The sequence below is a fragment of the Cervus elaphus genome, chromosome 1, assembly GCF_910594005.1.
Source record: "Cervus elaphus chromosome 1, mCerEla1.1, whole genome shotgun sequence".
Taxonomy (NCBI): domain Eukaryota; kingdom Metazoa; phylum Chordata; class Mammalia; order Artiodactyla; family Cervidae; genus Cervus; species Cervus elaphus.
The window spans coordinates 61,205,262-61,218,486 of NC_057815.1; the positions used below are offsets into that span (position 1 = coordinate 61,205,262).

At 38.5% G+C, this 13,225-nt stretch overlaps 1 pseudogene; it reads left to right on the top strand.

Annotated features, from left to right (window-relative positions):
- The first annotated feature begins 4,693 nt into the window (after positions 1-4,693).
- Positions 4,694-13,225, top strand: part of LOC122694934 — a 42,488-nt pseudogene continuing 33,956 nt past the window's right edge.

Genomic DNA, 13,225 nt, shown 5'->3' on the forward strand with positions numbered 1-13,225 from the left:
GAACTAAAGATCCTGTGACTGCTATATTGCTGATCTGTTGTTTAAATTGTTACCATTTCTCGTGACCCATCTGCTATTTTTTGTTACTACAAATTCAGTCTTTAAATCAAGCCTTGAACCAGCATTTTGTGACTCAGGGGAGACCTGGGAGACTAAAGCTTTTCTACAAAGAGGCAGATGGAGCACAAGGGAGGGTGGGCCATTTGGTTTTGGGAAAGCCCTACAGGGTCCACCTTTGTTACTGACAAACTGAGAGAGATTAAATGAGTGATCAAAGTCTGCATAATTAAAAAGTAACAACAATGGAGTTCAGGTCCACCCTCCATGTAAATACATACCTTTAAGGAGACTAGTACTGATAGCCATCCCTAAACTTGACAAATCAGCCCAAATTTTTATATCCCTGTCATCTGCAGGCATAATGCCACCTAAATATTTGCTTAGAAATTCATGTTTTCTAACGGGAGTAGACTGGAAGTAGGATCAGACAGCAGAAGCAGGAAAATCTCAGGGTTCACAGGAGAAGAGGACGCTCTTCCTTTCTACCTCTACCTAGGGCTAACAATGCCCTACTGCTTTCAGCTGGGCACTGCCCTGAGAGGTAGGGGAGAAGCCCACTGAAGGCAGGATCCGATGCCTCTGTGTTTTTCCCTGTGAAATATTGTTATTTATAATAAGAAAAGCATAAGTAATCCTTGTCACAGTTCATAAAACAGGGTTGTTGAAATGCTTATAAATTCCTAAGTAGTAAGAATGGTGGAAGTACTTTTGTTCTAATGAGGCAAGTCTGGGTGGGCCCCTGGATGGGAGATGGTCACCAGAAAGACAAAGCCATGATTAGAAATTTCATATTTTCAGGTGTTCACTTCCCACTGATAGGGGCTGGAAATTAGCTTAATAATAAATAAATCCTATGTGAGAAAGCCTACATTAAATCCCAAGAGCATGGGGTTTGGAGAGCTTTCAGTTTGGTGAACACATCCACGTGTACCAAGAGAGGGATGGACCCCTACTCCACAGGGACAGAAGCCACCCAGCCCTCAACCTATGTATCTCTTCATCTGTCTGTTCATCTGTATCCTTTATCACATTCTTTACTCAACTAGTAAACATAAGTCTTTGCTGAGTTTTAGAAGTTGCTCTAGCAAGTACATCACACCTGAAGGGGCAGCATTCGGGAACTTCTGATTTATAACAGAGGCATACAGAAGTTGAGAGTAATCTGGGGACCTACTGCCTGAAATTGACAGGTGAAGCCAGTGGTAGTCTCCTGAGACTGAGCCCTTAAACTGTGGGACCTGACAGTACATTCAGAAAGATACATAGTGTCAGAATCAAGTTAAATTGTAAGACACCCAGGTAGTGCTGCAGAATTGCTTGTTGTGGGGAAAGCCCCACACACATCTGGTGTTGAAAGAAAGGAAAACTGTTGTTTGTTTGTTTTTTTAAACACCTAGGTTGTCTGATTTTTTCTTCCTCTTATTCCTCTCTTTGATGGGACACAGTGCAGGTGACCCAACATGTGCCACTTCGGTGTGTAGATTATTTCAACATGAAGGTAAGGAAGTTCCAAAAGACTCAGAAAGAAACTTTGAATCTCTACCTAACTGCCTAAGAGAACAGAATATAGAGCCTGTTCCAGGAGGGAGATACCACCATAGATAACTATACAACACTGTATATCACTATAATATACTATGAACTAGGTGTGCTAAACAGGGAGGAACTTAGCAAGGCCAGTTTGATGGAAGTCCTCTCTGTGTCCTATTCTCTCTAGATTGACCAGCGAACATTTCTTTAACAAACATTAAATCTCTACGTTTTCCTGTGAATTACTTTACTTCCCTTTGAAGTCACAGACTCGACCTCTTTCTCCTTAGTCTAGTATGATATAGAAGTGTACCTCACCTTGCCTTAGTATCTTTCAAATTTCTCATGCCTCCATTAATTCTCCAGACATACGTATTAAACTTATTTTCTACTGTGAATGTCTTATGTCATTTTAATTATTTGACTAGCCAAAAGAAATAAAAGGGGAAAAAGGAAAATACCACCACCCCTTTTTTGTTGGCAAGTATCACCCACCTGATTTCAAAAGAGGCCAACGGAGTCCCTTAACGGACATATTCTTTTAGTCAAAGAAGAGCCAATTAGAAGGAAAGAATCAGGAGGAAATATCAGACAAGAGAGACCCAGTGATCTCAGCTGCCCTGTTCTCTGCAATCAATGGGTTGGAGATGGATTGGTTCATGCCAGGATTTTTAGCTGAAGCTAAAAGGGCTGAAATTCGGGTGAAGCAAGTGAGGCACCCAGACCACAAAATTCAAATCTCTCTCACTCGCAAGTTCCCTTGTACCCTAAACTCTTGCCTCACCCTAGTTCCAGCCCTGGATGCTGGGCTCTCTCTGTTATCACTGTGGAGGACTGGGTGATTTCCTTTTTGCTCAGTTTATTCAGAATAAGACTATAATCTTTCAAAGAGAACTTAAGTTAAAAACTGGCAATAAAAAAAGAAACAAAAAAGTCCAGAGAAAACATCTTTCAAAAAACATTTACTAGTCATTTAAAAGAAGTTCATGTTAAAAACAAACATTTCCTGGAATTGAGAGAAAAGTGAAAAAGATAGCAAAAGTCTGTTTTCTGTATTGGGCATTGACATGGAGTAATGGGAGGTAAATGTGTGGTGAAATAAACTTGTCTTCAAATCAGAATTTATTCTAAGTGATTGCTTTTACTCCTTCATTAATTTATACATTTACTGAAATCTTACCAGGTACAGAAAATTTACTCACTCTGTGAGAGAATCTTAGGTGCATCAGACAGACTCTATGATCTCTAGACCAAAAGCATAGCAACAGAGCAGACACGGGCACTGACGCAAAGCCCAGCACAAGAATCGCAAAGACACGCACGTGACAGAAATACTCTAGGTGCAGGATGAACAGTGAGGGAACTCCGCCGCTACAGACACTTCCCTTGATATTTCTTGTTCTGACAGATTTGATCATCAAACAAATTGTGTGCTGAGGAAAAGAATTCATACGTGAACGTCTACTTCAGTCCAAGCACTGGGTGAGATTAACCTACCTCATTTTATCCTCAATAATAATATGCAAGTGGATGGTGCTACTGACACAAATTCATTCCACTGTTCGATGGCTTCTCATTACTTAGGTCACCCTCTTCACACTCATAAGCAAATATAGCTAGGAACTGCTGGATCCTGGACTCAAACTAATGGCTGACATTTAAACTCTGGCCTACTAGAAAACACTTTCATTCCTATTCTAAGAGTAGGAAAAGGGAAGTCTTATTGGAAGGGTTCCATTCCAGCCCTTCTTATCCCTTCCTTGTGTCTCATGTCACTCACTGAAATAGCTGTTAATATTCTCACATATAACTGAAGATACAGGCTCAAACAGACCAATCATTTTGTTACTCAATCATGACATTTTGTTCATCTATATGGTTCATGCACTATGTGTGGGATACAAAGATGAATAAGACAGATCCCCCACACCTGGGAGGAAGACAGGGAGGGGGGAGGTCTGCGGTTGGGGGAGACGTGAGTGGACAAGCACAGTGAGAGAGCAGCGCACTGACAGGAGCGTCGGCAGTGGGGTCAGCGCTCTGGGCGCACACCCGGCCAGCTCAGTGAGGTCCCGGCAGGGGAGACGCACAGGTGCCCTGGGGGTGGAAGGGGAAATATGAGATGGCGTGGGGAGACCTTCTAGAGGTCCTGGGAAAATGAGTATGAGGTTCTCCTCCAGGAAGACATGTGCAGACACATACAGCTTGAAACAGAGGAACAATGAAGCAGGCAGTATTGTTTACAAGCAAAATCATAATGAATTAAATCATGGGGTAAGATAATAATGAAACAAAATGCTTTACATGAGATGTGTAAGAGAAAACAGATTTTTAACATTATTCAAAAGCTCTGCTTCCCTTGTAGCTCAGTCAACGAATCCATCTGTAATGCAGGAGACCTGGGTTCAATTCCTTGGTTGGGAAGATCTCCTGGAGAAGGAAATGGGGGGTCTTGCCTGGAGAACCCCATGGACAGAGGAGCCTGGCAGGCTACAGTCCATGGGGTTGCAAAAGTCGGACACGACTTAGCAACTGAACTACTACAAAAGCTCTAATATAAAATTAGAGAACAGTAAAATTCTCTTTCTCACTATAAACACACAGTATGCTTTTAAGAATTTAGCTCATGGTAGTGTTGAATCATCCACATCAGCTAATACAATTTTGAAATTTTGTTAATTTTCAAATCAATCACACAGCGAGAACAGTAAAGCAGTTAAAGCAAGTTCCCTGAGGAAGACATTCTAATGCGCCCTTGTCTCTTTTCTGAAATTCTTTCCCTATCCTGTTTCTCCCATGTTCTTTATCTGGTGCTCACCCCAGGCCACCATAAATAAACATGCACACACACCACTCCCCCCGAACATTAGTCTTCTGTTTGCAATAACCATATCATCCAGGAATCACAATGTAAACACAATTATAAATCACAATTATCTAATCATAATTATATAAATAAATATAAATCACAATTATAAATGAATGAATGAACAAATAAATAAATGAGTAGGATTCCTTAAAATCAGCTGATCTTTTAAAAGAGGGGAAAAAAAAACCTAAAGTGAAACCAGTTTTTCACTTCCTGCTTGCCCTTTTACCACAGAAGGAGCTGAAGTCTAGGCTGCAGATTTCAATAAGCAGACTGCCAGACTCAGGGAAGGAACCTGCTCTGCTTTCTCGTTCATCTCTCTGGAGCAAACTGAAGACAGGAGCTTGGCCTCAAGGAGACAGGTAAGTGGAGGAAAAGGAGAGAAATGGGTAGACAGAGAGATACAAGCACATACTCAGAGACTAAAATAAAAACAGAAATGGATAGAAACGGGAATAGGGACACACAGAGATCAAAGCAGATTAAGGCATGATGAAAACACAAATATGAATCTAACATTCTCATTCTTCCAATAAACAGCTTCAAATCCGAGGGAAAGGGAGGACATTATCAAAAGAGACAAACAATTTGGTAACTTCTATACTCAAATAAAAATAAATCTACACTGACATAAAAAGAGACTTCATTTGAAAGGATTATTGCAATAAAGGGAAAGAGACTATTGTACTAGAGAAAACAATTCAAACAGAACTGCAAGCATCTCAAAGGACAGGCAGAAAGGAATTTTCTTTTGTAGGGAAGGGTCAACAGGCTAGAAAGAACACAGAATAGAGGGTGTATATAAAAGGAAATATTTTTATTCTTAGGAGAGATCATTAAGGAGGGGTTGTATGCTGGATCAGAACGAGGATGGGTCAACCTTAAGGGGGCTAAAAAGGAGAGAAGTTTAATTAATGTTTAGTTTCAAATACTCCAATTGATCAGGGGGACGAACAGCTCAGTGAAAGTTTCATGAGGCAAAGAATGGAATTTAAAGGGTCTTTGTCTAATGGTATATTTCAAATACATAACCAAGAAAGATTGACTGTATGGCAGTAAAGAAAGAAAGAAAGAAAAGCAGTTAATTTTTAAAAAGGGGGTCTGTGTCTGGCCTCCTTATAAGTAATAGGGGAACACAAAAATGAGTCGTACCTAAGTCATATGCAAAAAAGCGGCTCTTTGCAGTAAGTTAATTCTCAGAACACAAAAGGTTGCATGGATTTCTTTTAACCATCACTGCTTTCCAAGAGCAAAGGACTCATGAAAAGTTGAACTTTATTATGACTCACGTAAGCAAGAGGTGCTATGGTAAATACAGAGTAGAAGGGAACTGACCTGGAAGAATAAAGGAAGGCTTCACAAATAAGGAGAATTGGGTTAGGAGTATAGTGTCCGGGGAAATGCTCATCTAATATAATATTTTGCTGATCTAATATTTGAATTGATATAAAACATTAACAGGACAAAGTTAAGTTTAATTACATACTTACAGAATCCCCACCAAGACTCAGAGATTGTCTGGCAATTGAGGCATATATACCATCTCAAGCTAAGGAGAAGGCAGTAGGGGTCTGGGGCTTCAAAGAGGAGGGAGACAATTAAGAAGATGGGAAGAGCAAATGATTGGTAAGCAAATGTTTGGGATGCCGTGCAAATATGTCTTTCTGATAAAAAAGCTGTCTCTGGTAATAGCTCTGTCTGGTACAGTGTTAGTCGCTCAGTCCCTCCAACTCTTTGCTACCCCACGGACTGTAGCCCACCAGGCTCCTCTGTCCATGGGGTTCTCCAGGCAAGAATACTGGAGTGGGTTGCCATTTCCTTCTCTAAGACTTTCTGGTACAGGCCCTCTATATAATTCTTTTAGGCAGCTCAAGGAGAGGTGAAAAAGCTTTTCCTGAGTCTGCTGGGTCTTAATTGCCTTCTGCTCTGAGCAATCCACATGTCAAAGTGGCAGATTTGGAGGTGGCATATTCTGCTCCACCTCAACATACAGGGTTAAAAAAAATATCAGACTGAGGAAAGCTTTTAAGGGAAGAAAGTGAACCAGAAGTTTGGAAAAGGAAAAAGAGTGATTGTAAAAAGAATTGGGTTGGTACATCCCTGGCAGTCCAGTGGTTAAGACTTCGCTTTTTGAGGTTTGATCCCCAGTGGGGGAGCTAAGATGCCACCTGCCTTGCAGCCAGGAAACCAAACCATAAAACAGAAGTAATATTATAACAAAAGGTTCAGACGGTAAAGTGTCTGCCTACAACGCTGGAGACCCGGGTTCAATCCCTGGGTCGGGAAAATCCTCTGGAGAAGGAAATGGCAACCCACTCCAGTACTCTTGCCTGGATAATCCCATGGACAGAGAAGCCTGGTAGACTACAGTCCACGGGATCACAGAGTCAGACACAACTGAGTGACTTCACTTCATTTCACTTCAAAGAAGAAAAGGGGGGACTGGGTTGATTTTTGCCAGATTGTGAGGGGGATTGAATGCTAGGGCCAAGTAATTTGATCATATCATAAACCAATGAGGACTTTTCAAGTTTTGTAAACAAGTAAATGACTTACCTATGAGTTTCAGGCTGCACTGTGAAAGGTGGAACATACAAGGATAGAGATACAGATTCAAGAGCTCATACAGAGCTGTCTAATAGCGCAAGCTAATGCCTGGCATTTAGTAGGTAACTAACAGGGACATAGTTTAGGTGAAGAAGTAGTTAAAAATGGCTTCCAAGAAATAAAAGGTACCCACATCACCATTTGCCCATCAAAATGGAATCATACCCCCAAAGGGCCAGAGTTAGGAATTCAAAATCAGTTTCTAACTGGATAAGCCATTCAACACCATAAATCCAAGTCCAAAGAGGAGCTACAGAAATAGTAAAATCTACAATAGGAGGTAGAGATTAAGAGGCAAGCTAACATTTTGTTACGTTTTTCTTTTTTATTGAGATATAATTCACATGTAATATTAAACTATGCAACATGATTCCATATGTGTATATATTGCAAAATGATAACACACAGCAAGCCTAGTAAACATCCATCACCACACAGTTATAGTCTACTTTTCCTTATGATGAAAAATGTTAAGGTCTTCTTAGCAACTTTCAAATCACAATACTGTATTATCAACTATAGTCATCATGCTGCACATAACATTCCCAGGACTCATTCTTTTTATAACTGGAAATTTCAGCATTTGTACCTCCTTCACCCATTATCTGTCCTTCTCCCCCAAACTCTGGCAACCACCAACCTGTTCTCTGTATCATTTAGCTTGTTTTTGGTTATGTTATGTTTCATTTTAGCTTCCATATGTAAGTGAGATCATATGGTATTTATCTTTGTCTGACATTTTACTTAACATAATGCCCTCAAGGTCAAACCATGTTGTCACAAATGGCAGGATTTCTTTCTCTCTCTCTCTCTTTTTTATTTTTTGCTGAATAATATTCCATTAGAAATATACCACACTTTCTTTATCCATTCATCCATCAATGAACATTTATGTTGCTTTCAACCTTCATTATTGTAAATAATGCTGGAATGAACCTGGGTAGGGGTGGGGAGGATCTTTTCAAATTAGTATTTTCTTTTCCTGTAAATAAATATCCAATGGTGTCACTGGTGGATCACGATATTTTATAGAAACTGGAAAAGGCTAGACACTGCATAAAGAGCCTAAAGCAGCTCACGATTAGCAGCAGAGTCTTTGAACACGTGTTCTCTAACTACATGATCAAAAGCAGTCTCAGGTTACTCTCCAACCAATTATCTGATTGTTTCTTTGCTAACACTTAACCTGAAATTATTTTCCTTCTCCAAATATTTTTAAGTTTATGGTCTGCTTCCCTCAGGTAGAGGTAAACACTGTAAAGGCAGGGATCTAACCTGCCTTATTCATTAGTCAACACTCAGTACCTAAAACGTTTCCCAGCACGCTGAAAGTCCTCAATAAATACATGCGAAATAAATGCTGACATTTAAAAAATCTTTACCAAACTTCCAATCAATGGTATTTGTATGATCTCATTCACTCAGAGGCACATTATCATCATGGGTACAAGAGAGGAGAGATGGTCAACAAAGAGGAGCTTCCAGATTTAACAGGATAGAAAGCTGGAAAGGCTCCCTGGACTGGATAATTAGAATGTGAATATCAGGCTTCTAGACAACTTCTTCTAGAAAAAGGTGAGGGCACAAGTGAAACTAAATAATAATAAGTGGATAGGATGTATTCGGCAATTTATTTCATCAACAAACATTTACTGAGCCAGAAGTGCTAAATTTGAAATTCCTTTTTGAGAAATCTGGCAATAAAGAAATACAAAGAAAAGGTTATGGAGGAGGCAAGATCCACTCTATATTTAAACAAAATGGGAAGATGTATGTATTTTTATTCAAAGTGAAGCAACCACAAAATTAAAATACCCAAGATATTTTAGACCTAAGATAAAGAAAAAGGTGAGTAGCAGCAGGATTTAGAGGACAGAGTTAGTACTGCAGAGGTTAGGGATGCCTCTTCCTTAGGGACCAGAGGGAAGAACACAAGAATGGATCATAGAGTGTTAATTTGAACATGACAACCTTTGAAGATGAGGAAGGTTTGACCACATAGCTTCTACACAAAGGGAGGCCAACAAATGTGAGAGGAGCCTCAATTGATGCTCTCTTTGATGTAATCTTTCCTGCATTCATAGACCCCTCTCAATGCTTCTGGACTATCATTTCAAAGAAACTTCTCAGCCTTTTTCTTATTTATCTCTCTAACCGCATTTGTCTTGAAAAGTGCCTGGCACTTAGGAGTAGACCAGTAAGTGCAAATTATATGTAAAATTATGAAGATGAGTTGTTTGATTGTGGGAAGTGAAGAAGAGAATGAAGAAGAATCAAACTAGACTTTTTGGAGGCCTGAGACACTGGAAAGATGGCAATAGAATGGATGCATTGAGAAAACAAAAGGCAGAAAGAGGTTTAAACAAGTTACTGGGTGCAAGTTGGGATGCACTTATAGTCCACCTCAAGGGTCTCACCTGCTAGTAAGAAGTACAGCTCTGTCCTAGGCTGTTCCCATGCTGCTTTCACATTCCCTTGGGCCGCCAGGGATTCAAATTGTTTCTTCAGTCTCCTCAGTTATCCAAAAACATCCTCTACACACTTGGCTGCTCCTGGTTCAAGTCCCAGTTCAGTTTCTTTCTGTCCTCAAGACAATGCCTCATGTTTCAACTATAGCTAAGGCATTTGCTACTAATAGCTAGGTACATGAAGACAAAAATGTAAAAACCAAGGAAAGGGAAAAGATTTTCTCTTGCTATGTGGTTTTAGAATGCTCCCAGAAGCCTCACTAGTCTAAAAGCAGATTAGAATATGGGAATAAAATGGTCTCAAGGAAGTCATGTCTAAGTGTAAGCGTACACTCCCACATAAATGGGCCCTATGTTCTCGCACTTGAAAGGTCCCACAGAAGATGGAATCATGTGGCTTCCTCTATTCTAATTTAAAATTATTTTCTTATTTTTATGTCAACTTTACTGAGAAAAAACCTAGCACCAAAAAATGCATCCATTTAAGGTATAGATTTGATGAATTTTGCTAAGTTGAAACTACTAAACTATTCAAACAATCAAGACATAAAATATTTTCATGATCCCCAAAAATTTACAGTGCCCCTTTGCAGTCTTTGCCCCTCCCTCTGCTCCCGTCCCGGGCAACCACTGATGTGCTTCGGCTCACTATAAATTAGTTTGCATTTTATATAAATGGAATAATACAATAAGTATTCTTTCATTGATGGCTTCTTTCACACAGCATAATATATTTTAAATTCAATCACGTTGTTGCTTGCATGAGTAGTTATACATTTCTATTACTAACCAGTATTTTATTGTATAGCATGTTTTGTTTAGCTATTGGCTTGGCCAGAAAGTTCATTCAGGGCATGTTACACAAAAACCCAAAAGAACTTTTTTGCCAACCCTGTATCTACCTATTTATGGACATCTTGAGTATTTCCAGTTTTTAGCTATTATGCAAAAATCTCCTATGAACTTCTATACACGAATCATTGTGTGGACAAGAATTTTTCATTCTTTTGGATAGATACCTAGAAGTGAAATGTCTGAGTCATATGGTGTGTGCATGTTTCACAAGTGCCTAACAAGTTTCTAGAATGGTTACTACCAATAATGAGGCACGTTCTAGCTGCTCTATGTCCTCTCTGACACTTGATATTCTTGATCTTCTTAATTTTAGCCTTTCTAATGAGTTTGTTCTGTTTTCTCATTGCAGTTTTAATTTGAATTTCCCCAGTGACTAATGATGTTGACCATCTTTTCATGCACTTACTGACCACTCAATATCTTCTTTTATGAAATCAGCTATTCAAACACTTTGCTCTGTTCTTACTGCATTCTCTTACATATTATTAAACTGTATGAGTCTTTATATAATTTGGATACCAGCTTTTTGTCAGATATATTCATTGAAAATATTTTCTTCCATTCTTTAGTTTGACCTTTAATTGTATTAATGTAATTTTCAGAGAGCCAAATTTTTCATTCTGATTGTCTAACTGATCAGTTTTTTATGGCTCATGATTTTAGTGTCCTAAGAAAGTTTTGCCCACTGCAAGGCCATGAATATTAATATTTTACACTCTTCTTTCATCCAGAAGTTTAATAGGTTAATTTTTACATTTAAGTTTTCATCTATTTTGAGTTATTTTGGGGGTGGTGTGATGAGCTATTTTGGGTGTGGTATAAAGCAGGATGAATGATCATGTTTTTTCCACATGGATATCCAATTGTCCCAGCACTATTTGTTGAATAGACTTTCCATTCCTCTTTGCAAATTGGTGTAGCATATATGTACAAGTGTATTTCTAGATCCTCTGTACTCTTCCATTTCCATTGACCTATATCTATCTTCATTAATACCATCTTGTTCTTGATAGCTGTTTGTAAGCCTTAAAATGAGACAATGTAATGACCTCTTTCTTTTTTACATACACACCCAAACCACATATACATGTGCAATTTACTTAGGACAAAAGAGTCACAAAAATTCCTATTTCTGAGAGAAGACATCTTGAGTTTGAATAGCTCAAAGCTTCTTGACAATCTCAGCAAATTGGAACTAATAGTATTCGTGAACTTTAACAAGCTAGAGATCAATATAGATTAGAAAAATGAACAAATATCTGAACTTTTATAACACATATGTCGTCAACTATATCCCTTCTGCTGAATTTCTGATAAATATGGCTGAGAGGCCTATTCTCCACAGTGTTCCTCTTTAGAACCTGAGGTGTAATAGAAAGGAAACTTTGAGTTAGGAGATGTCAGAGAATAAATCTGAATACAAGTTACCTGACATTATTTTTCTGTCACAGAGTTCCTGTTGTTATTTTTTCTGATCTTTCTGTTCCTGATGTTATTTTTCTGGTGTTATTTTCTATTTAGATGTCCACACAAATTTATCTGTGTTTTTCTTAGACAACAGGAAATTAAACAAAGAATTATGCTCTCCTTTTTTACAGGGGACAAGTCATTTAAATATAAGCCTAAGTTTACCTGCTCGTCTCTGAAAATCTCCGTTTCCCAGTGACCTGACCCTTACCCTAAAGAACTACAAGTCTTTCTCTAGTCCTGTCCAACTATAGCCTCAAATCTGTCTCAGACTGACCACATTCAGGCTTTTTAGCTCAAGAAAAAAGAAACAGGTTCTCAGGGGTTTTTCCATATAAGGTCTGAGATTTTCTGCTTTCTGTTTATGTGACGATGAAAGATTTGAGCCCAATAACCATAAAACATGTGCCTGTGACTTTACCCTAATTAGGAACAACACAGATTAACTTGACAGTCCTCCTGGGATGGGACAAAGACTGCTTTGGTCTTTTCTCCTGGTCTCTTTGATCCTTTTTCCACTGACCAATGACTTCTCAAACCATAGAGAAGATCATGCATTGAGATTAGAGTCTACCAAAATGTACAGTTTAATGAAGTATCACAAATTGACCACATAAGCATGCCCAGATGGAGTATTAGAACACTGCCCATATTCCCGAACAATCTCTGATACACTTAACTACTTCTTATCATTAATCTCTCTACTTCCTAACAGTTTACACTAGTAATTACTCAGACTTGTGATATAATAAATTCATTATGGCAGGTATTTATCTTTCTTTATATGGAATCATATTATATGTATTCTTTTGTATTTGGCTCATTTCAAAACTTAAAATTGTGAGATTTGCCCATATTGTTGTGTATCACCATGATATTGTTTTTATTATTGTATGAATATGTCACTTTTTATTTACCATGTGACTGTGAAAGGACATCAGGATTGTTTTCAATTTTTTACTTTTATGAATAGTGGTGCTATGAACATTCTGATGGATATGTCTTGATGTATGTTTACACACAGTTCTACTGGCATATGCATAAGGATGAAAAACTTGACTTATTCCTGTCACCCATAATTTCTTCTTTAGAATTTTTTCTTATCTACTTTTGTGATATCACCTGAGATTTCTTTATTTCATTATTTCATTAGTTAAGATGATGGACAGAGAAGTCTGGGGGACTACATTCCATGTGGTCACAAAAAGTTGGACATGACTGAGCATGCACACACAGAGAGAGAAAGGAATCACCCTTTTATGTCATTACTAACTTTCATTCTTATCTGTCGCATTCAAAAATAAATTTTTACCACCTTGGTACATTTTCACTCTCACTATCACCAAACACACACACACACATACACACA